This window comes from Chlorocebus sabaeus, chromosome 9, assembly GCF_047675955.1.
Source record: "Chlorocebus sabaeus isolate Y175 chromosome 9, mChlSab1.0.hap1, whole genome shotgun sequence".
NCBI lineage: Eukaryota > Metazoa > Chordata > Mammalia > Primates > Cercopithecidae > Chlorocebus > Chlorocebus sabaeus.
In genome coordinates, this window is record NC_132912.1 from 24,561,040 (window position 1) to 24,586,596 (window position 25,557).

Below are 25,557 nucleotides of genomic sequence, written 5' to 3' on the forward strand. Positions count from 1 at the left end.
AAGCTGAAAATTCTTTATAAGCAGTAGAACAGCAGATGGTGGGCTCACTTTTGCAGTTTAACTTCAGACTTCCCGGAGCTCTGGCAAGGTCACAGAGGTAATGGTAATTTCAGTTAATGTCATGAAGGATGGGACCTGTTCACCAGGTAAGGGAAAACCCCACACGGTCCCATCCACTGCCCTGAGATCCGGCCCAGTGCTGCCTGGCTCTTCAGGAAACTGGAGGAGAAACTACCATGATTGGAGAAACCAGCGTCAGGTGTTGCTGTGACTTCCTATCACAGCACAGACCCAGGAGGTGCCTGTCTAAATTAGTGCAATAGAGCTCCTGCCTCGGTACCCATGCTTAGGCCCGACCTAAGTGTTTTGAAACCTTGTTTCAAACACTTCTCTGGCCTCATTAAAACTTTCCCTCCCTGTGTGGTTGTTTGAAAAATAGAGCCCAGGCTCCTTCCTCATCCCACCAACCAAAAACCTAACACTTCCCACACCTGTGGGCCGGTGGTAACACCTGATGATTAACACCAGAGTCGTGTCAGTAAGTTTCCCCTGTGCACGTGTTTTCTTGAAACGAACGAATCCACGACCCCCATGGGAAAGCCTAAGGGGTAACGCCCCTGGATCCTGATAAAAGCATAGCCCCACAGGCTCACTCACTCTCACTCGCTCCCCACCTCCTGGATGAGCTCTGCTGCCGCTGCCTCCAGACCTCCCATGGAGGGCCCCCCCCCCACCCTCTCTGGAATCTGTAAGTAAGACATTTCCTCTGTTTGATGCATTTTGGTTTCACCTCATTGGGCCTTAGCTGACCAACACACCCAAACCTAACTACACTCCATTCCATCAGGGCTTCCCTAAAGAGGCGCTATCTCGGCTTACGGCCACTCTCGACAGGGAAACCTCAAGACCACGTTAGAAATTGTAACAATAAAAACTCACAACAGCACCTCGGTTCTTTGAATATCTCCAGTGAATGATATTGGGTAGGATGAGCTGAGCTGGGTTTTCAGATTTTGCTAAACAACATTTAAAAGACACTCAGTTAAGACAGTCTCTTTTCTTTTCTTTTTTTTTTTTTTTTTCTTTTAAGAGACAAGGCCTTGCTCCGTTCCCCAGGCTGGAGTGCAGTGGTACACTCACACCTCACTGCAGCCTCAGACTCTGGGGCTCAAGCGATTCTCTTGCCTCGGCCTCTGGAACAGCTGGGACTATAAGCATGCACCAGCACACCTGCTTATCTTTTAAGTTCACCATTCCATTATTCACTTAAACTAAAAAGATTCTTAGAAATAAACCATGTGGCTTCTCAGGTTCATTTAGCAAAATCGGTCCATTCAGCCCTCAGGGAGCATCTTCTGCACATAGGGTGGGGTGGGGAGGGCATCTGGCCATGGCATCAGTGCTGCTTTCTGGTTGACCACCTTGGGCATGTTTTGGCTTCTTCACCTGTTCACGGAGAATAATACCACCTACTAAATAGGATCATTGGGAGGATTAAATACAATGTATACGAAATTCTGAAGACAGAGTAGAACATACTGAGCACTCAAAAGTTAATGAGGGCCGGGCACAGTGGCTCACACCTATAATCCCAGCACTTTGGGAGGCCAAGGCAGGTGGATCACCTGAGGTCATGAGTTCAAGACCAGCCTGGCCAACATGGTGAAACCCCGTCTCTATTAAAAATACAAACAAATTAGCCGAATGTGGTGGTACACATCCGTATTTCCAGCTATTCAGGAGGCTGAGGCAGGAGAATCGCTTGAACCCGGGAGGCTGAGGTTGCCGTTAGCCGAGATCATGCCACTGCACTCCAGCCTGGGCGACAAGGAAGACTTTGTCTCATAAACAAAAAATAGTTAATGAGGATGATGATTATTACTGCTGTGGTGACAACCAGGACACTGTTCTGACCTTAAGAGGCATCGGTCTAGTTGGGGAAAGCGTGGCACACATACCGACACAGATCAAGTCACAGTTGATGCAGATGGGGGAGTGTGAGCCGTCCTGGCAGTCAGCTGCAGGAGTGCACAGCAGCAGGCTTGTCTGGTGCTTCACGGAGGTGGTGACACCTGGCACTGACAGGTATAATACAGAACTGATAATAGTGTTAAAGCATTTTTAAGGAAGCTGGTTTTCTTTTAATGCTGCTTGTGACTGGATTTTTTTCCAGAGTAAAATAGGCATTCACTCGGATACAGAAAAGCCCAGGCCCTGGGAACTGTGGCTCAGAATTGTGGTTCTTTTGTGAAGTTATATTTGCAGGCTTGGGAGAGGGTGCTCCCAGGTCACCCCAACCCATATTCCCCAGATGATGCTCATTCCTGGGCTTGAGTGACAGGGGCCAGGCCCATGGGGTAAGAGGGGCCCATCCACTGGGTGCTGAGAGCAGGCCTGGCCACTCCCCTCCCTGCAGGTCAGATTTTAAACATAAACCCGGGCCTCTTCCTGAATGCCCCACCTTGTAACTCTAGCTAAGGTCCTTCCCACCTCCAAGGCTCAGTAAATGCAAAGGCATTTCAGAGCCACCGGGAAATGTTTTGGAGTAAGTAGAGGAATGACAGCTGCTTCAGCTGAAAATTCAAAAGGTAATTTTGCAAAAGAGGCCAGGTGATATTGTCCAGGAAAACCTACCCCCGGCACTGGGCAAGCACTCATTCCTTGATCTATGCTCCTAAGAAGGTAATGTCCGAAAGAATAACCCCAAAAGCACCTCCGAGAAGAGAGCCCCAGGCCCTCCCAAGGTGCATGTCCATCTAGCTCCAAGTCAGGCGCCCACCTTAGAAGCAAATGTTCGCCCTGATGGAAGCAGAAAGGTTAAGTTATGCTCACTACTCTGCCAAGAATGCAGGAGAGTCTACAGTGCATGCCCTCGATTTGCACAAAAGGCTTAATATTTTAATTGCCCAACATATGGGGTGGTCCTTAATCCTTGTGTCTGTGAACACATCAGCAATAACTGCCATCTGTTGCCTATTATGGGCCACGTAGAATGCGAAGGTGTTTTGCATCTATTGCCTTTTAATCCTCACAAACACTGAAAAAGTTCCTGTCATTTATCCCTCCCCACTTCACTGTAGGACACTGAGAACAGGGAAGAGGTGACAAGTGCAGTATGCATCTCTGGGCACTCGGCCATCCTGCTGGAGGTGGGGGCTGCTCAGGTTCCTCCTTTGAAAGAAGGTGGCTTTAAGGGGAGATTTTTCATTCCTGGAGCACACAAATGAGCACAATGCAGACAATTATCCATTTATGGGATTATTAGATTGCAAATTTTGGTTGCCTCACCTTCAAAAGATGCATAGGTAGGGACGCCCTCCACTTAAAGGACTAACGTTCTCATCTAGTATTGTTGGAAATGCTGTGAATCTGGATTGGAACCTGGGATAGGGACTCCTTCCCCTAAGCCCCAGGTGGTCAACTACAACTCTAGGGCCCTGGGCTGGGACTGCAGGGAAGGCTTCACCTACCAGACAGACCATACCCGAGACAAGTCAAGCCCAGCCTAGGTCCTATCCACACCAGGCCCCGCCTCCTCCTGGCCTTGCCACGCCCCTCCAGGTAATGTCTCATCCTGCCCCAGCTAAGACACACCACACCTTTCTGGTCACACCCCTCGAGCCTCAGCATGCCCCTCCTGCTGGTGCCTTCGGGAACTTCAGCTGCTGGAGACCAGGGTAAGCGGCCCCCAGGTGCCTCCTAAAAGGGTTTACTTGAAGTATGGCTTCTCGGCAGGGACTTGTAAGTAGGTACCTCAGACTCTCAGAGTGATCCTTTGAAATTCAAGGATAAGTCTCAATTCCGATGGATCCAAGCTCCCTTTTGTTACAAATGTTTTGTACGAGATGAAATTCCTTATGACATCTCCTACCTACTCACCTAGTTTGAAAAATAAAATACAATGCCCTATTGGCACTGTAACAAAGTTATCGTTATATCCATGCCATACACGCACCCATCAGCAGAGGGCGTGTTGTACCAGGGACTCGAACGCTGTGAACTGGGCTGGTAATGTGACTTTTCCCAAATAGCAAACGACTCTGTTTAAAGCTTTGAACAAAGTAGAATATGACTCTCCCTCACTTTACATGTTCCTGAAATTTTTCATTGCACATTTTGAGGCTGCAAAAGGGTTTAAATGTAAAATAAAATTGGCCTCTACCCTCGGATAATTATAAGCAGGGTTTTCCCTTAGGCAGATGTCCAAGAGGATGTGACCAGGTCGGGGTGGGGGTGGGGGGCAGTTTTTCCCGGGCAGCTGACTGTAGGACATCCCGAATCAGCATCCCTGACCCCTACACACTAAAATGCCAGTTTTGCCTCCAACATTGGGACAACTAGAAAACTCTCCACAAATACCCAAAACTGCCTCTCAAGGGCAGCACTGCTGTGACTCAACCATTGGCACAGAATAATGAACAGGGGCCTCACTGTTGAGTCGGGACAAACCCTGCGGGCATAAGGACCCAACAGGGAGCCTCCAAAGTACCCAGTCCGGTGACCCCTCCCTATGTAAGAGCAGCCCTTAGGGATACATGGAGAGCTGGGGGTGCCTCAGTGACCTGCCACTCCTGGGGGATTTTCAGGAAGCCCATACTGGTATTAGCATTTATGTTCTTTTCCTTCATGCCCGGAAGACCAAATGATTTACCAGGAAAGGGCCAGGTGAGGTGGCTCACAACTGTAATGCCAGCATTTTGGGTGGCTGAGGCAGGTGGATCACCTGAGGTCAGGAGTTCAAGACCAGCCTGCCCAACATGGCAAAATCCCATCTCTACTGAAAATATAAAAATTATCCGGGTGCGGTGCTGTGTCCTGTAGTCCCAACTACTTGGAAGGCTGAGGGAGGAGACTTGCTTGAACCGGAGAGGTGGGGGTTGCAGTGAGCCAAGATAGTGCTATTGTACTGTAGCCTGGGTGATAGTGAGACTCCGTCTCAATTAAAAACAAACAAAACAACATGAAAGGAACCCAGTCTCTAAGCAATTGACAGGAGGGAAAGAAGAGAGCATCTTGGAACAATGTGTGGGAATGGATGTCTCGGGGTAGAGTGCTGAAGCCCTGGGCTTAGCAAGATGGAACTGGGTACCTGGGACTTAGAACCAGGGCCCTAGCCTGACACAGACACCATCTCCTTTCTGACTTAAACATGAAAACATTGGGAACAGGTGGTGACCAGTGGGGTACACCCCTGCAGGCGAGGAACCCAAGAAAGCTGGACCCTGTACTGGGAATAGGCTCGGTTGGTGTTCCAGCTTCTCAAACCCATCTGCACACTGCAATCCCCAAAAAAGCTTTCCAAATTCTGCCGCCTGAGCCCTTCCCACAGATTCTCATTCAGGTGCTCAGAGGTGCTGCCTCAACAAGGGGAGGCTTTTAAAATACCCCCAGGTGATTCTAATGGGAAGCCAAGGCTGAGAACCACAGTGTCAAGCCAGAAAGGTGGAGGCCCAGGTGCAGTGAGAAGATGCTGTTCCTTAAAAATAAAAGTGACTGTTACCAACTACAGGAGAGCCGCACTTGAAAAAGTACGGCTTAGACACCACTTCTGCATTAAAAAAAAAAAAATTCCAACTGTTTTTGAAAGAAACAATTGAAATGTATGGACTTAATTTTTGTCCTCTATGTAGTGTCACTTGGGGCATTTTAGAGTTTGGCTTTGCGTTTTGATACTTCCAGACTGCAGGGGCATTCCAGTGTTGGCTAAGTTTGGAGCTTGTTTTATTTGCCAGGAGCTAATGTGTATATAAGTGCCCTTGAACTTGTAGTAATTTAGGGATTAGAGTTCAAGAAAGTACAGACGAAGCCCTTTCCTTAGCCTCTGGAAATTCTAGTAGTCCCAAAAATGGTTCCTCATACTTGGCTGAATGAGACATTTCACACATATTTGTTACAGAGGTCCTATTAATAATGCCTGTCATTTTAGTGATGTATTTCAAATGTTCCTCCAGGCTTCTAGTGGACACAGTGTCAATAGGTAAAGCCATCAGAAGTGCAGAGCCACTCCTTGAAGGAGAGAGATTCCGGGAGGGTGGCTCATGCAGTTATGATTTGGGATCTGAGGATAGGGCAGGAGAATGAGGATACGGAGACTCGTGGTTCCAGTAGAGGAAACCTGGGCAGGAGAGAGCCCATCCCAGTCTTCAGCCTTGCGAGGCAAGACCCGGAGGGTGGCATGGAGGTCCCTGCCCATCAGGTTAAAAACATAAGCAGCACCAGGCCAAAACGAACAAGTCCCCTCTCCTCTCCAATTGCCCTCAGTCTGTCCCTCACTGCTCAGAGATTTTACGCTTTCAATGAGCCCCTCCCCAACACGACCAACATCCACCCTGCACGTGATCCTGCCCATCAGCATGTAGACAGGTTGCTTTTGCTGTTTCACCACCCTCAGCCCTTCCTCAGTTTCCCTATTTTGTATGCATGCCCGGTCTTCACCCCCTGCTTCTCCCACTTCTGGTTCTTGAATCACCGTGAAATGATTACCTCTAGTGTCACCTACATCTCTGTATCTCCATACCTGGGACACATTTTTATTCCTTGCCTTTGGCTTTATTTAAAGCCTTTATCTACGAGTGTTCCATATGAAACAAATGAGATGAAAGCCCCTTTCTGTGGATGAAGGACAGTAGGGACCAACCTTGCATCCTTACCGATCAACACACCTCTGCCAGGCAACAGGAACCCAGATGATCCCCAAAGTTGGGAAGCAACGGTTGGGCCATCCTGTCTGCAGCATGTTGATTGGATCACACTTTGATCCAGCATTAAAAGTGGTGTTCGGGACCACTCCTTAAAGAGAGTGAATCTAAGTACATTAGACAGATTTGGGATTGCAGATGGATTAGAGGCTGTATTAGTCCATTCTGGAATTGATTAAAAAAAAAAAAAGAACTACCTGAGACTGTAGTTTACAAAGAAAAGAGGTTTCACTAACTCACAGTTCCACAGGCTGTACAGGAGGCAGGGCTGGGGAAGCCTCAGGAAACTTACAATCATGGCAGAAGGCGATGGGGGAAGCAGGCACATCATATGTGGTGGGAGCAGGGAGAAGAGAGTGAAGGGGGAAGCGCTACGCGCTTTTAAACAACCAAGTCTCATGAGAATTCTATCACAAGACCGCACTGGGGGATGGTGCTAAACCATGAGAAACCACCCCCATGATCCAGTCACCTCCCACCAGGCCCACCTCCGACACTGGAGATTACAATTCAACATGAGATTTGGGTGGGGACACAGAGCCAAATTGTATCAGAGACCTAAGATTTCTTTGATCTGTAAGGAAGCCAGAGTGTGTCTTTGACCTGTTTGGTCTCCTCCCTTGAGTGTTGTCCCCTTTGTGGTTTTGCACTCATCTGACCACACATACCATGGTCTGAGTCTGGGGCCTCAGCCGCCTCCTTCCTCATATCTCTGGTGTCCTCTGGGCTGGAAAAGGAGGTCTCTACTCCTTTCTGAGAAGTGCTTTTTTGATTCTCAAACAGTTGGCTAACTTACTTGGAAATGGAGTCAGAGAAGAAAATGTTCAGGAATAACTAGATCATTGTACAGTGGTTGTAGTTGCACATTCTTCAGTCTCACAAATGAGTAGAATCCATTGCACAGCAGAAGTTTCCCTGCCAGGCCTGTCACACCTTCCCCATCCTGCAAAAAGAATGCCCTCTCGCTGAGTAACTCCAGAGAAAGGGGCCCTGACCACCTCCTGCCCCTTCTGTCTGAAATCCCTCAAAGGAGACACTCCCAAGGCCAAGCGCGGCATCCCTGCCCCACGGAATCTGGCGTCTCCCTATCTTTCAGTGGGCGCCTCACCCACCTGCCCCGCGGCTCCCTCTGGCCCAGTCACCCTGTTCTGTATTCTGTTCCTCAGGCCGCAGCCACGAGCTGCTTTCTGTGCCCGGAATGTTCACCCCACCTCCTCTTCATCCTTCTGATCTCGGCTCACACGCTGCTCACTCCTGGAAACCTAGATCTCGCCTTCTGTGAGTTTGCCCTCTTTTACAGCACTTAGTGGAGACTAAAGCAGACAGTGGGGGCGAGTGGTGGTCAGTAAGTTAAGAGCAGGAATCAATGTCTGTATTATACACAAAGGACCCCAAGGCAGGACCTGCCAACAATCAGGAAGGTTCACATTCTTCTGTGGGGTGCAGGCTGGGGGACGAGGCTTGGGAGGCACATAGTTCCTTCTGTTCAGGCCATCCACATTTAATACTCTTTAAGACGTGAGATTGAAGGCTCCTTTAAGAGGCTACAGCATCTCAGGAAAATATTGTTCACCTGCTGCCATCTGGTGTTCACCTAGAACTTCTGCGCCTCGTTGAATTTCTCAACTTCCTTTATCTCAGTTTTTGTGGCAGCTATATTACATAGTTTGAAATAGCTAGAAGGAGGATTTTTTTCTTCTCTCCCTCTCTCTTGAGATGGAGTCTTGCTCTGTGGCCCAGCCTGGAGTGCAATGGCGTGATCTCAGCTCACTGCAACCTACGTCGTCCGGATTCAAATGATTCTCCTGCCTCGGCCTCCTGAGTAACTGGGATTACAGGCGCCCACCACCACGCCCGGCTAATTTTTGTATTTTTAGTAGAGAGGGTGTTTCACCATGTTGGCCAGGCTGGTCTGGAACTTCTGACCTCGTGATCCACCCACCCCGGCCTCCCAAAGTGTTGGGATTACAGGCGTGAGCCACCGCGCCGGGCCAGAAGGAGGATATTGAATGTTCCTAACACAAATGAGAAATGTTGAAGATGATGGATATGTTAATCACCCGGATCTGATCACTATTCCATATATATATATATAAAACCATCACTATGTACCCCATAAGTATATATAATTATTTGCCAATTAAAATTTTTTGTTAATGTACGATGTACCAGCCATACGCAGCTGTAGCCCCGGATGAAAATGTGAGGCGGTTGGCATTTGTCCTTGGCTTGGGGCTTCTTTTGAGAACTCCTCTGTGCCTTCCACCATTTCTATCTTTGGGGGAAGCGACAAACTGAGATAACAGAAAGCTGATGTTCCTTTCCAAGCATGTTAGGGCAATAGGAAGAAGGCAACAATGTAATCAAAGGGTCAGGTGTCCAGTGGTGGAATGCCAAGCGTCAGAGGGCAGATCCAAAGTAGACTCTTTTGGGAATTCAGACTCCATGGGGCAGGAATGGGAGTCCCCAGGGTGCTGCCCTTTCCCTTTCCCCTGCCTACTGTATATTTCACTCAGCTGACGGTGAGTTTGCTGTTCTTTCATTTCCACGTGTGGAACTTCTGGAGGAAGTCTTGCTGTCCACCGCAGGGCTGAAGGAGCTAGAAGCTGTAAGTGTGTGGATTAAAAAGAATGTGGATTAAAAAGCACTATGGGAGGCCAAGGCAGGAGGATCACTTGAGCACAGGAGTTCCAGACCAGCCTGAACAACGCAGTGAGACATTGTCGCTATTTAAAAAATAATAATAATAATGGTGGTGTGTGCCTGGTAGTCTCAGTACTCAGGAGGCTGAGGCTGGAGGATCACTTGAGCCCAGAAAGTGGAGGCTGTGGTGAGCCCTGATCACACCACTGCAATCCAGCCTGGGCAACAGAGTGAGACCCTGTCTCTAAAGGAGAAACAAAGTATGAACTGGGGAAGGTCCTTACTCAGGTAAGCTAACCAAAGCAATGGTTCAATTCAGAAAAGGTAGGTAGGATCAGATGATGGTGTATTTTATCAAAATCTGAACAAACATTGGCAGGCAGAGCCTACTGGTCATGTTCCATCTCTTAGCTCGCACATTGTGTTTCTAGTTGAGCACCTATGACTGCATTAAATTCTGAGCAGCAGCAGCCCATGGCTAACTTAAAAAAGGCCGTCACCAAAAGCCCCTGAGTGTCTTCCACCTGTGCAAAAGCTAAGCCATGTAGCAATGTTCTATACTTGTGCAATTGCTATTTTGGACTCAAAGACAAATTTTTATATATTTTTATATATTTATATATATTTGTATATTTGTACATTTATATATATTTTTATATATATATATCCCTGTCCCTGTCACATTTCCACCTGTTTGATTCAACAGACCATTCCAGGTGCATTTAAATAAAATCTGAAACTTTTTCTAGGGCCTGCAGGCTCTGTCAACATCTCCAACTTCACCTCCTGCTATTCCACAGTAACGTTTTGCCTGATGAATAAGCGAAGACATTACCTGTGGATCAGTAACTCTCAGCTTGTAGGTAACCCTTATTCTCCCCCAACGCCATAGGATGGTCAGGGGAGCTATGTAGAATTTTCTTTCCTCTTTTTTTTTTTTTTTTTTTTTTTTTTTTTTAAAAGAGACAGGGTCTTGTTCTATCAGCCAGGCTGGAGTGCAGTAGAATGACCACAGTTTACTGCAGCCTCAAACTCACATCACTCCTTGAGTGATCTTGCCTCAGCCTCCCAAGTAGCTGGGACTATACAGGCACACTAAGTTTTTTTATTATTATTATTATTATTATTATTATTATTATTATTATTATTATTACAATTTGTAGAGACAGGGTCTCACTGTGTTTCCCAGGCTGGTCTCCGATTCCTGGGGTCGAGCAGTCTTCCCTCTTCAGCCTCCCAAAGTGCTGGGATTACAGACATGAGCCACCACACCCAACCCTGGAATTTTCATCTCTAACAAAGGGTTACATGCTACCAAAGAAGGGAGCACTGCTTGGGCATCTGTTTGAATTTCTACTGTCAGTTCTTCCCAAGTCCAGGCTCTCAGACACTGGCACTATGTGAAGGCCCAGGCCTGGGGTGGTGTTATTTCAGGTGTGCTCTGAGTTCTCTGCAGCCTCTGTTGACTTCCCCCAGCAGAACTGATGCCTCCAACTTCTGGAGACCACAGGTCTACCTTGGAGGTTCTTAACCTGATGCGATTTTGCCCCCCACCCCCGCAAAGGGGACATTTTGACAGTGTCTGAGATGGTTTTGGTTCTCACAGCTAGGGTGATGGTCTGCTACCAACATCTAGTCTGTAGAGCCAGGGATGCCGCAGGGCAGCCCCCCACCCCGACAACAGGGAATGATCTGGCTCAATGCATCAGGTGTGCCCAGGCTGAGCAGCTCTGCCTTAATTCCACACCTTATTTGTTGGGTGTTTACATCTCTTTCACTCAGGTCCCTGTGAGGACAGGGATGGGGTTTGACCACTTCTGTTCTTGGCCCATGAAAGATGCCAGTGAGTGAGTAGGTGGTGTCATGTTTTGTACTCAAAAGCCGTTCTCTTTGAAGGAAATCCTACACTGGCAGCTGACTCTGACATAGGGTGGCCTCAGTAGGGGAAAAGATAAATGGAGTATCCCATTCCTCATTTGCAAGGGGCCACCTTTCTCTCTCTTTAAACCCCCCTCCCTCTTTTCCGCTCCCACAGTTTCGCCTCTGCAAACTTTTGCCCTTTCATGTTTGCTTTAACATAAGTTGCCCTGTTACAAATAGGGTCAAAATTTCAGCCATCACAGGGTGCAGAGTCCTGTCCTCATATCCCAGTACTCAGAATGGGAACAGGAGGCAAACCCATGGCTCTTCACCGTAGCCACTGTGAGAATTAACTGTGGGCTTTAAAAGCTCATCAGCGCAAGGTGAGAAGTTGCCCAGGATTCTGAAGCTCAGCTGGGATGGGGAGCTGTTGGGGTGACAAGGGGCTGCTCTGCACACCTCTGTCTGGCTTTGCAGTGGGACAACAGCATCAGGCTGGAGCAAGTGGCCCAAGGAAAGAGGTCTCAAACCTGCCAGGGTCATGGCCCCTTGGAGAATCAACTGAAAGCAGTGGGCCCTCTCCTGAGGCCTGTCCACAGTTTTGACCATATTCTAGCTCCCTGAGCTAAGAATCCCTGATTTTTGTTTCTAAGTGGCCCCCAAAAGTTGGAAGTAGATGGCATTAGGGGAGGCAGTGGAGAGCCAGTAGCTTGCCTCCTCCTGCATCCCCAGAAGGGCTCCTGCCTGCTATGTGCTTATGTCTCTTCCTTCCCACCACCTATTACCTTGGAAGAAAATCAGGGCAGCCCTCAGCCTCCCTACTGGTTGCTCTATCTTAACAGGATCAGGATTACTAGTTCCAAGATGATCCAGATGATGAGTTACTGTGAAGACAGACTTCCATATGAATGACTTAGTTGTATTTTTTTAAAAAATATTCAGTGGTTAGTTTGATTAGAAGGAATATCTTGTGTGTATCCTAGATCCCAAACATGCATAAACCAGTTTTCTCATGTGTAAATACACCTTTCAGGTTGTTTACCTGTTTTTAAAGAATGACAGTTGCTGTGGACAAAATATTTGTGTCTCCTTCAACTTCTTAGGTTGAAATCCAAACTCTCGATGTGATGGTATTAGGAGATGGGGCCTTTAGGGTTAATTAGGACATGAGGGAGGAGCCCTCAGGTGTGGGATTAGCCTTTATGAAAATGATACTGAGCATTCCCTTGCCCCCTCCACCATGTGAGGACACAGTGAGAAGACAGACATGTATGAACCAGGAAGTGGGCACTCACCAGACAAGAAATCTGCCAGCGCAAGCCTCAGTGTCTTGATTTTGGATTTTTAGTTTCCAGAACGGTGAGAAATAAATCTCTGTTGCTTATAAGCCCCCCCAGGTATTGTGTTACAGCAGCCCCAACAGACTAAGACAGCAGTTCATGGATGCCAAGTGCTTTGTAAATTCCAAAATCCCACAAGGTACATTGTTGTTTGTAATTAACATGAATCAGTTTTTCAGTCCAGTTTCTATAAAGCATAACATACATAAAAGTACACAAACTAGAAATTTACAACTCAGTTTTTACGAAGTATACATAGCTGGTGCACCTCCCACGCTACATGAAGAAATAGAAAGTTACCAAAACCTTCAGGCGTCCTCTGAGAGGCTTCACAAAGTAACTGTGATTTCCTTATTACTGAGTCTATAACCATATATTAGTTTGACTCGTTTTCTACCTTAATTAAGTGCATTTTTGCATGTTGCTTGTTTTGCTTATTTCACCCAATTATAATTCTGAGATCAACATCCAAGGTGTTGGTTGTATGGATAGTTTATTATATCTCATTGTTGTACAGTATTTCATTGTATGAAGATACCATCATTAATCTATTTTATTGCTAATAAGACCTTGACTTGCTTCTAGTTTGGCTCTATTACTTCTTTGAAGAGTATTGTATGTATTTTTAGTGCACATATGGTTGCATTTTTGCTGGGTCTATCATTAGGAAAGCAATTGCCAGACCATAGAATTTCCCAAAAGGAGCAGCAATTTATACTCCAGTGTATGAGGGTTCAAATTACTCCACTTCCAAGCATTCAGTATCATCAGTATTTAATTTTAGCTACTCGGGTAGCTGTGTGAGTACTACTCATTGTAGGTTTTTGGTTTGTTTACTTGCTTGTTTACTTTAAAAAAAAATTACATTGGTTATCTGTTGCTGTGAAACAAATTACTGCAAACTTAGTGGCTTAAAACAACACAGTTTATGTGGGTTAGGAATCCAGATAAGTTTAACAGGGTTATCTGCTTCAAAAATCTGCCAAAAACAGGTTTTAGTTGGGACTGGGTCTCTCCTGGAATCTAGACTGGGGTAGGATCTGCTTCCAAGCTCAAGTGGTTGATGGCAGGGGCTCTGTTCCTTGTAGACTGTTGGCCAGAGGCCATCTTCAGTTCCTTTCCCTGTGGGCTCCCCCAATATAGCAACTGGCATCATTAGAGCCAGCAGGGCATAGAGTGAGCTAGCAAGAGGGAAGTTACAAACTTGGAACTGAGATCCCCTTAACATCAAGGTAGGTAGTGTGTTGATTAGAAACAAGTTTCTCAAGAAGAGAGGGTTACTCGAGGCTGCCACTGCCAGTAGGTGGGATCACTGCAGGGGCATCTTAAACTTTGCTCGCTGCATTGAATAAAATCGATACACAATAAACTGCACACACTTATAGGGTATGATTTCCTAAGTTTTGATACCCAGAAAACTATCATGACAATAAAGGTAGCAAACGTACTCTTCACTCCCAAAGTTTCTCTCATGTTCCTTTCTAATCCCTCCTCCCCACCCGTCCTCATCCCCATCCCCCCTTTCCCAAACACTGATCTCCTTTTTGTGACTATGGGTGAGTTTGAGTGCTCCAGAATTTTAAATAAATGAAATATTAGACCCTGTATTTATTTTTTGGCTTCTTTCTCTTTAATTATTTTGAAATTCATCCATGTTATTATATAAATAGTTCATTTCTTTCTATGACTAAGTAGTAGTTCTTTGCAGAGACATACCATAATTTGTTCATCCATTTACCTGTTGATAAACGTGGATTATTTCAGGGTTTTGGCTACTTGGCATCGACAAATGGTTTCATCCTCTTGAGCAAATACTTAGAAATGGCATGCCTGGATCGTAAGGGAACTCTGTTTAGTATCTTGAGAAGCTACCAGCTTACTTTCCAAAGTTGTTGCATTAAATACATGTACATTCCCATCATCAGTCTGGGAGTTCCTATTCCTCTGCAACCTCATCAACACTTGACGTGGTCAGTCTTTTCGAATGTTAGCCATTCTAGAGTCAATGATTAGTGATTCGATCTCACTTTGATTTTCATATTTCCTAAATTACTAATGATTAGAGCCTCTCTCTGGTGCTTATTTGCCACCCGTATATTTTCTTTTGTAAGGTGTCTGTTAAAATCACTGATGTTCTTTTATTGAGTTTTTCATTTTATTCTTGTTTTAAATTTTATATATGTTCATTTATTTGTATCAGATATAAGCTTTGAAAATATTTTCTCCCAGTTTTCCATCCTTTTTTATTATTTATTATTATTATTATTATTATTATTATTATTATTATTATTATTTAGACATAGTCTCACTCTGTTGCCCAGTCTGGAGTGCAGTGGCACAATCTCAAATCACTGCAACCTCCACTTCCTGGGTTCAAGCAATTCTTGTGCCTCAGCCTCCTGAGTAGCTGGAACTACAGGCATGCACCACCACGCCCAGGTAATTTTTATATTTTTAGTAGAGATGGGGTTTCACCATGTTGGCCAGGCTAGTCTTGAACTCCTGGCCTCAAATGACCCTCCCGCCTCAACCTCCCAAAGTGCTGGGACTACAGGCATGAGTCATCACACCCAACACTCCTTTCTTTTAATATTGTCTTTTGGAGGATAGAAGTTCTAAATTTTTTTTTGACCAAAAATCTGCCTTATTATTTTATTTGAAAACACAAGATGGCATATATTTTAGAAATATAACTTATAATGAAGTGGTTCTCAACTTGGAGTAATCCCCTTCCCAATTCGCAGGACATTTAACAATGCCTGGAGAAATTCTGGGTATCACAACTATTGGCATCTACTGGATAGAGGCCAGGGATGCTGATAAACATTTTCCAATGCACACAGATGTCCCCACGCTCCACACAAAAAAATAATTACCTGCACCAAAATGTCAAAAGGGCCTAGATTGAGAAACACTTCTGTAGTGGAAGATTCCCCCTCCACCAACAAATTTCTGGAAGTTTGTATTTCTCACCCTGACCTGAAATTCATCAGTATACGTCAGTTTTAGTTGGCAAGGTACTCCAAGCTTAAGGCAGCTTAATTCAAACAGAGAATCAATTATGGACCAAGTTAGAGAGCTGTTATTCATAGGTACAGTTTATAAGGGCTTCCTGACTGTCTCCTTCAGGAAATACAAAGTGATCTCATTAGCTCTTTCCATTAGATCCTGGGACCTGTTTTGGCTAACACTTCTCATGCCCACACAGTAATAACATGGCCTGTTCTGGGGTGGGGGAGGTGGGAGGGACAGCACTGGGAGACATACCCAATGCAGATGATGAACCAATGGGTGCAGCACACCAACATGGCACATGCACACACATGCATCAAACCCGCATGTCGTGCACATGCACCCGAGAACCCAAAGAATTAAAAAAATAACATGAAAGATGAAGCTGGCTTTGCTCATTCACTACCCATAAACAAATGTAAACTTACATTCTTTTTCCATTCTAACAATCACAATTACACTGTTGAATAAAAATCGAGTTTATTAAAGGAAACAAGCTTAAGAAGGTTCCTTATAACATTACTCTTTCCAACATCCTTAGGGATTCAAAACACAGGTCATAGGGCATGAAAGGCAGGAGTGGAATCAATCCAGATAATGAAATAATCCGCTGTCACAATCAGGCTCCACTTTCCTCCTTTTATATTAACTCCCTACTGATTATTCCATTTCTTGAATTACTAGAAGTTGAGCTTTTAAAACGAAAAAAGGTACATCATTGTAAAGAAATAATAACTAATTCCAATGTCATTTCCTTAAAATTCTAACCAAAGGGGTAACCCATTTTAACCCACTCCAATATTTGCTTCTAAAATGTTCTAAACAATGCTATTACCAATTCTTCTACTTCAAAAAAATTCTAAGGAACTATTTGCTATTTAAGTTTTTTTTTTCTTTTTTCCTCATTTTGTTGTTTGGTTTTGTTCTGATTTTTCCTCAAAAAGAGCCAAGACAAGCCCGAATTTAAATCTGTGTTTGGAAGAATTCCAGGACCTCAAAAGCAAATATTAGAAACCATGGAAAAGCCTGTCAGAATTTTTGCCGATAGAAAGGTTTAGGGAATAGGAAGTCATAAGAGCTTTTAAATTCATTTTCTTTAGTCAGAAGACTACAAGTACAAGGGTCAAGAGAGGCTGCCCTACCTGACATTCTTGCACTTGCTGTAAATAATAGTGACCTACCTGTAAATAATTTCCCCCATAATACAGACATCTATACACTAAGTTCAGTCATTGCTTTCTTTAGATGGGTTCCCTAAGAGTTAAGTGTGATCTGTAAATGGTAGTTGAGATAAAAACTAGAAACAAGGAAAAGAAATTGTCTTTTTTTTTTTTTTAATACTTTAAGTTCTAGGGAACATGTGCACGACGTGCAGGTTTGTTACACATGTATACATGTGCCATGTTGGTGTGCTGCACCCATCAACTCATCATCCACACTAGGTATATCTCAATATGCCATCTCTCCCCCCTCCCCCACCTCCACAACAGGACCTGGTGTGTGATGATCCCCTTTCTGTGTCCAAGTGATCTCATTGTTCAATTCCCACCTATGAGTGAGAACATGTGGTGCTTGGTTTTCTGTTCTTGTGATAGTTTGCTGAGAATGATGGTTTCCAGCTGCATCCATGTCCCTCCAAAGATATGAACTCATCCTTTTTTATGGCTGCATAGTATTCCATGGTGTACATGTGCCACATTTTCTTAATCCAGTCTGTCACTGATGGACATTTGGGTTGATTCCAAGTCTTTGCTATTGTGAATAGTGCTGCAATAAACATACATGTGCATGTGTGTTTATAGCAGCATGATTTATAATCCTTTGGGTATATACCCAGTAACGGGATGGCTGGGTCAAATGGTATTTCTAGTTCTGGATCCTTGAGGAATCGCCACACTGTTTTCCACAATGGTTGAACTAGTTTACAGTCCCACCAACAGTATAAAAGTGTTCCTATTTCTCCACATCCTCTCCAGCACCTGTTGTTTCCTGATTTTTTAATGATTGCCATTCTAACTGGTGTGAGATGGTATCTCATTGTGGTTCTGATTTGCATTTCTCTGATGGCGAGTGATGATGAGCATTTTTTCATGTGTCTGTTGGCTGTATGAATGTCTTCTTTTGAGAAGCATCTGTTCATATTCTTTGCCCACTTTTTGATGGGGTTGTTTTTGTCTTGTAAATTTGTTTGAGTTCTTTGTAGGTTCTGGATATTAGCCCCTTGTCAGATGAGTAGATTGCAAAAATATTTTCCCATTCTGTAGGTTGCCTGTTCACTCTGATGGTAGTCTCTTTTGCTGTGCAGAAGCTCTTTAGTTCAATTAGATCCCATTTGTCAATTTTGGCTTTTGTTGCCGTTGCTTTTGGTGTTTTAGACATGAAGTCCTTGCCCATGCCTATGTCCTGAATGGTATTACCTAGGTTTTCTTCTAGGGTTTTTATGGTTTTAGGTCTAACATTTAAGTCTCTAATCCATCTTGAATTAATTTTCGTATAAGGAGTAAGGAAAGGATCCAGTTTCAGCTTTCTACTTATGGCTAGCCAGTTTTCCCAGCACCATTTATTAAATAGGGAATCCTTTCCCCATTGCTTGTTTTTGTCAGGTTTGTCAAAGACCAGATGGTTGTAGATGTGTGGTGTTATTTCTGAGGGCTCTGTTCTGTTCCATTGGTCTATGTCTCTGTTTTGGTACCAGTACCATGCTGTTTTGGTTACTTGTAGTATAGTTTGAAGTCAGGTAGTGTGATGCCTCCAGGTTTGTTCTTTTGGCTTAGGATTATCTTGGCAATGCGGGCTCTTTTTTGGTTCCATATGAACTTTAAAGCAGTTTTTTCCAATTCTGTGAAGAAAGTCATTGGTAGCTTGATAGGGATGGCATTGAATCTATAAATTACCTTGGGCAGTATGGCCATTTTCACAGTATTGATTCTTCCTATCCATGAGCATGGTATGTTCTTCCATTTGTTTGTGTCCTCTTTTATTTCACTGAGCAGTGGTTTGTAGTTCTCCTTGAAGAGGTCCTTTATATTGCTTGTAAGTTGGATTTCTAGGTATTTTATTCTCTTTGAAGCTATTGTGAATGGAAGTTCATTCATGATTTGGCTCTCTGTCTGTTACTGGTGTATAAGAATGCTTGTGATTTTTCCACATTGATTTTTGTTTCCTGAGACTTTGCTGAAGTTGCTTATCAGCTTAACGAGATTTTGGGCTGAGACACTGGGGTTTTCTAAATATATAATCATGTCATCTGCAAACAGGGACAATTTCACTTCTTTTCCTAACTGAATACCCTTTATTTCTTTCTCTTGCCTGATTGCCCTAGCCAGAACTTCCAACACTATGTTGAATAGGAGTGGTGAGAGAGGGCATCCCTGTCTTGTGCCAGTTTTCAAAGGGAATGCTTCCAGTTTTTGCCCATTCAGTATGATATTGGCTGTGGGTTTGTCATAAATAGCTCTTATTATTTTGAGATACGTTCCATCAATACTGAATTTATTGAGAGTTTTTAGCATGAAGGGCTGTTGAATTTTTTCAAAGGCCTTTTCTGCATCTATTGAGATAATCATGTGATTTTTGTCTTTGGTTCTGTTTATATGCTGGATTACATTTATTGATTTGCATATGTTGAACCAACCTTGCATCCCAGGGATGAAGCCCACTTGATCATGGTGGATAAGCTTTTTGATGTGCTTCTGTATTTGGTTTGCCAGTATTTTATTGAGGATTTTTGCATCGATGTTCATCAGGGATATTGGTCTAAAATTCTCTTTTTTTGTTGTATCTCTGTCAGGCTTTGGTATCAGGTTGATGTTGGCCTCATAAAATGAATTAGGGAGGATTCCTTCTTTTTCTATTGATTGGAATGGTTTCAGAAGGAATGGTACCAACTCCTTGTACCTCTGGTGGAATTGGGCTGTGAATCCATCTGGTCCAGGATTGTTTGTTGAAAAGGCTGTCTTTTCTCCATAGAATTGCCTTTGGTCTTTGTCAAATCAATTGAAGACAAATCTGTGGTTCTATCCTGGATTTCTTTCTGTCCCATTGCTCTATTTGTCTGTCTTTACATCAGTGCCACACTCTTGTTTCCTGTAGCTTTGTAATAAAAGTTGTTTTGGCAATTCTAGGTCTTTTCAATCTCAATATGAATTTTTAGAGTGTGTCAATTTGACTGATAAACTCTGCTGGGATTTTTATCGGGATTATGTTGAATCTATAGATGAGTTTGGGGTGAGTTGACATCTTAACCTCTTAGGTCTCTTGACTCATAAACAAGAGGTGTATCTCCATTTATTTAGATGCTCTTTAATTTCTCTTAGCAATGTTTTCATAGTTTTTAGTGTATAGGACTTTCATAGTTTTCATCAGATTTATCCCTAAGTATTTCATATGTACTGATGCTGTTATAAATGGTATTTCTAAAAGTTCAGCTAATTTCTAATTGTATTTAAAAATACAATCTATGGCTGGGCACAGTGGCTCATGCCTGCAATCCCATCACTTTGGGAGGCTGAGGCCGGCAGAGCATTTGAGGTCAGGAGCTCGAGACCAGCCAGCAAACATGATAAAACCCTGTCTCTACTAAAAATAGAAAAATTAGCTGGGCATGGTGATGCATACCTGTAATCCTAGCTACTTGGGAGGCTGAGGCAGGAGAATTGTTTGAACCTAGGAGGCGGAGATTCCAGTGAGCCGAGATCACACCACTGCACTCCAGCCTAGTGACAGAGCAAGACTCCATCTCAAAATAAATAAATAAAATAAAATAAATACAATCTATGTTTGTATATCAACTTTTTATCCTGCAACCATGCTAATTACATTTATTAGTTCTAATAACATTTTGTAGATCTGTTACATTTTCTACATAGTCAAGTATGTTTTCAAATAAAGGCTCTTTTTACCTCTTCCTTTCCAATCCAGACGGTGTTTTTCTTCTTATCTCACTGCAATGATTAGAGCCCTCAACACATTGGAAAGTAGAAGTGGTACAAGTGAGCATTCCTCTCTTGTTCCTGACCTAAGGGAGGAGGTATTCAGTGTTTCATCATTAAAAATGATGTTGACTGTAAGTTTTTTCATAATGTTCTTTATCAGGTTGAAGATATTCCCTTGTATTTCTAGTTTGCTGAGATATTTTACAGGAATGGATGTTGAATTCTTCCAAATAACTTTTTAATATCTCTTGAAATAATCATATGGTTTTTCTTTAATTTGTTAATACAGTAAATTATATTTTTTAATGTTAAACCAACCTTGTGTTTTTGGGATAAACCTCACTTGAACAGGGCATATAATTCTTTATATACATATTGCTTGATTCAATTAGCTATTATTTTGTTGGACACCTTGGGGTATAAGTTCATGAGGAATGGTCTGTAGTTTTCTTATTATATTTTTTTCTGGTTTTGGTATCATTTCAGGGTAATAGTGGCCTATAGAATGCACTGGGAAGTATCCCAGCTTTTTCCTATTCTGGAAAGAATTTGGATCAAATGGTTTCATTATTTTCTTAAATGTTTGGTAGAATTCATCAGTGAAACTATCTGAACCTAGACTTTTCTTTGTGTAATGGTTTTAAACTACAGCTTCAATTTCTGTGTAGATCCAGGGCTATTCAAGTTGTCCATTTCTTGAGTAATCTTTTTTTATTTTTTATTTATTTATTTATTTTGTGGAGTCTCGCTCTCTCGCCCAGGCTGGAGTGCAGTAGTGCCATCTCAGTTCACTGTAAGCTCCATCTCCCGGGTTCACACCATTCTTCTGCCTCAGCCTCCTGAGTAGCTGGGACTATAGGCACATGCCACCACACCTGGCTAATTTTTTGTATTTTTAGTAGAGACAGGGTTTTACCATGTTAGCCAGGATGGTCTCAATCTCCTGACCTCATGATCTGCCCACCTTGGCCTCCGAAAATGCTGGGATTACAGGCATGAACCACCATGCCCGGCCTATTTTATGTTACTTTATTTATTTATTTTTGAGACTGAGTCGCACTCTGTCTCCTAGCTTGGAGTACAGTGGCGCGATCTCAGCTCACTGCAATCTCTGCCTCCCAGGTTCAAGAAATCCTCAGCCTCCCGAGTAGCTGGGATTACAGGTACCCACCACGACGCCTGGCTACATTTTGTATTTTTAGTAGAGATGGGATTTCACCATGTTGGCCAGGCTGGTCTCAAACTCCTGACCTCAAATGATCTACCCACCTTGGGCTCCAAAGTGCTGGGATTATAGGCGTGAGCCACCATGCCTGGCCTCTTGAGTAATCTTCAGTTGATTGTTTTTCAAGGAATTTTTTCACTTCCCTTAATTTGTCAAATTTATTGACATAAAATTGCTCATACTATTCCCTTATTTCCTTTTAATACCTGTGGAATATGTAGCAGTATCAACTCTCTCATTCCTGATGCTGATAATTTGTCTCTTCTCTCTTTTGCTAGGTAGAGTTGGCATTAGCAGTTACCCCTCTTTTGTTCCTGCTCTTAGGGTTTACAGCTTTCAATAGCTTTCAAGAATTTAGATTCTTCCAAATAACTTTTCAATAGATATCTCTTGAAATGATCTTATGGTTTTTCTCTTTTTAATTTATTAATACAGTAAATTACATTGATTTTTTTTAATGTTCAACCCACCTTGCATTTTTGGGATAAACCTCACTAGATCATGGCATATAATTACTTTTTAAATATATTGCTTGATTTAATTTATATTATTTTGTTAGAAACTTGGGGGTATAAGTTCATGAGGAATGGTCTGTAGTTTTCTTGTATCTTTTCCTGGTTTTGGTATCATTTCAGGTAATGGTATTACCATTATCTTTATACTTAATTTATAACATTAAGTATAAAGTTTGCTATAGGTTCTATGGTAGAATAATCTACATAAGATTATATTCTTTTATCAGATTATATTCTATTCCCAATTTTCCAAGTTTTTTCTTCCACCTTATGAAGGAATATGAAATCGCATTAAATGCTTTTTCCACATCTATTGAGATGACCACCTGATATTTTCCCCTTTATTCTGTTAATGTGATTAACGACATTGATTAGATATAGTTATTAATATGGTACACTGACAAAGCAGTATATATTATAGTTGTTAAGAACAGAGCTCCAGTGACAGGCTGCCTGGATATTAACATGGTTACACCACCTACCAGCTTCGAAGCCTTGGATACTTTCTTAAACTCTCTGTTCCTAAGTTTCCCCCCTCTCTAGAAGGAATATAAATCATAGTCCATCTCATGAAATTGTTGTGAGAATAAATCGGGTCACATGTGCAAAGAGCTTAAAACATCTGTGACTTAGTGCTCAATAATGTTCGCTACTTTTATTATTAGATCCTGGCCTAGATTATTAAAACCTGACAGCAAAAAGAACTGCCCTGAGATCTGAGCAAGAAGGACCCAGGCCTCTACTTCAGAGGGCTCTATGGTGGCCCTGCTCAGGTGACACTGATCCTGCAGAGGCGGCATCTTCAGGGCCTGATGCCTGCAAGAGGGTCTCCCCGCACTTGGAACATGGCCAATGTAAGCAGACATGCTCCAAGTGTGAGGACAGACACTTGATCCAGACACATGTCCACCTACGCTGGCCATGCTCCAAGTGCAGGGACCCTGGAACTCTGCCCAAATGCCCCAAGCCTGCCCTCTGGGATTCAAGACGTTCTACCCTAGGTCCAACGTCCAGATGGTAGAGAGCTTTGGGGTACAGACTTCAAGGTCAGAGAGGTCTCCAAGGGATGGCTGTTTACAGTAGGATGTTGATGGAATTTATGAAATTAGGCTTATCCAGTCAGAAGCATAAAACAGATTTCTTTAGCAGTTCATCAGCTTGATGTATTACTCTTCTACATGTACACATATGGTATGTACACATCTACTTGTACCATTGTCCTGAGCCCTGCCAATGGTCGGTTCTCAGCCACACTGGCATACCAGGTCATCTTAGTTTGCAGAGGCCAACCTGCAGCCTTCTCTTGGCCTGGGAGTGTGAAGCACACGTGCTTATCTCCAGGTCAAAGCCCTGATGTCCCCAGATGTGTTGATTCATTGTTCGGGAAGCAGGAGGAAAGGGCTGAGAGCAGTTCTGGGAAGGGGGTCTTCCTGGAGACAGCCGTGAGGGCCCGTTGAAGAGCACGGCTGCCAGGGAGGCTTTGATTGGCTCTGCAACAGAGAAGAAGCCACTCTCCTGGCCAGAGCTCCCCATGTCTGCCAGCCTGCAGCCTTCTTGCAGGCATGGGGGTCAGGGCATCGGCAGGACGTAGACCGCACCCTCCAAGGATCAACATAGGCCAGATTAGGAAAAGGAGCATTGGCGGGGTACAGTGGCTCACGCCTGTAATCCCAGCACGTTGGGAAGCTGAGGCAGATGAATCACCCGAGGTCAGGAGTTCAAGACCAGCTGGTTAACATGGCAAAACCCCATCTCTACTAAAAACACAAAAATTAGCCAGGCGTGGCAGTGGGCGCCTGTAATCCCAGCTACTCGGAAGGCTGAGGCAGGAGAATCGCTTGAACCTGGGAGGCAGAGTTTGCAGTGGGCCAAGATTTGTCTCAAAAAAAAAAAAAAAAAAAAAAAAAAAAAAAAAAAAAAAAAAAAAGGATTGTCTTTAAGGAGTGCAAGGCCCAAAGGGATTGGGGTAACAGCATCACGCGTACCCTCCACAGCCACCTTCACCAACTTGGGGCCCTGTGACCCACTCTTCTGAGTTCTGAGTTCTATATGGCTGAGGATTGAGGGGCAACTGACCTAAGAATCCTCCCTCAGGCCGCACGCGCTGCTCACGCCTGTAATCCCAGCACTTTGGGAGGCCGAGGCGGGTGGATCACGAGGTCAGGAGATCGAGACCTTCCTGGCTAACACAATGAAACCCCGTCTCTACTAAAAATACAAAAAAATTACCCGGGCGCGGTGGCGGGCACCTGTAGTCCCACCTACTCGGTGAGGCTGAGGCATGGGAATGGCGTGAACCCGGGAGGCGGAGCTTGCAGTGAGCCGAGATCGCGCCACTGTACTCCAGCCTGGGTGACAGAGCAAGACTCTGTCTCAAAAAAACTCTTAGCAGCAGGGCAGAAGCTGAAGGCAGCACTGAGAAACGGGAGTACAGGGAGTGCTTCTAATTTTATGCGGCCTCAGCATCCAGTTTTTAATATAAGTTTACCTTTCACATACCAGGAGCCGGGCTTAGTTCCCCTGATGGGGTTTCCAGTAAGTACTCCGCCCCACCCAAATGGCTCTAGCCGGTGGCCAGAGATAAGAACTTGGAGGCGCCTCTCCCACCTAGCAGGGGGCGTGCCCTGCTTGTGAGGTCACAATGTGGCCTCCTGGGACTCTTGCTTGCTTGCCTGAAACCCACCAAGAAATGGTCCCTGTGGGAAACCTGTTTGGATAACACCCTGGACCCAATAAAGGCCCTGCTCAAACAAGGGGATCCCTTCTCATTCCCTGTTTGCACCCCCCAACTTCCATGTGTATGCATGTGCTTGTATGTGTGTGTATGTGTGTGCACGCAACCTCCAGGTGTGCCAAGTACCCCCACCAGGGTCTGTAAGTACTAAAAACTCTTAAATTTTTGCATTGTGGTTGTGCCATTGTAGCCCTGGCAACAATCCAACCCCTGATAGTGAGGCTGCCCCAAGGGGACCCACACAGGTGGATCTCCAGCTGTGCTCTTCTAGCCTCTGTTGGCTCCTGGGGACAGGGGCTGCCAGCTAAGTTGATAAACTCAGTTTCATTCAAAACTGGCAGTGAGGCCCCTAGTTGGCCTGGAGCCAGCTGCAGTTAGGAAGGGACCAGAAGGAAGGGAGAGGAAGAAGGCAGGTATGCCCAGAGAAGCCGAAGAACCCGGGGGTTAGGGGTTAGAGGGGCAGGAGAGAGGCAGAGACAGAGACACCTGGCGCTGCTCCATCTCCCGCAGCTTGGAGGCCCAGGGCCAGGTCTGAGGCACCCTCAGCTTTGTTCTCGAGAGAATCCAGGGCTCTTCCTTCTGAAAAGAACACACCA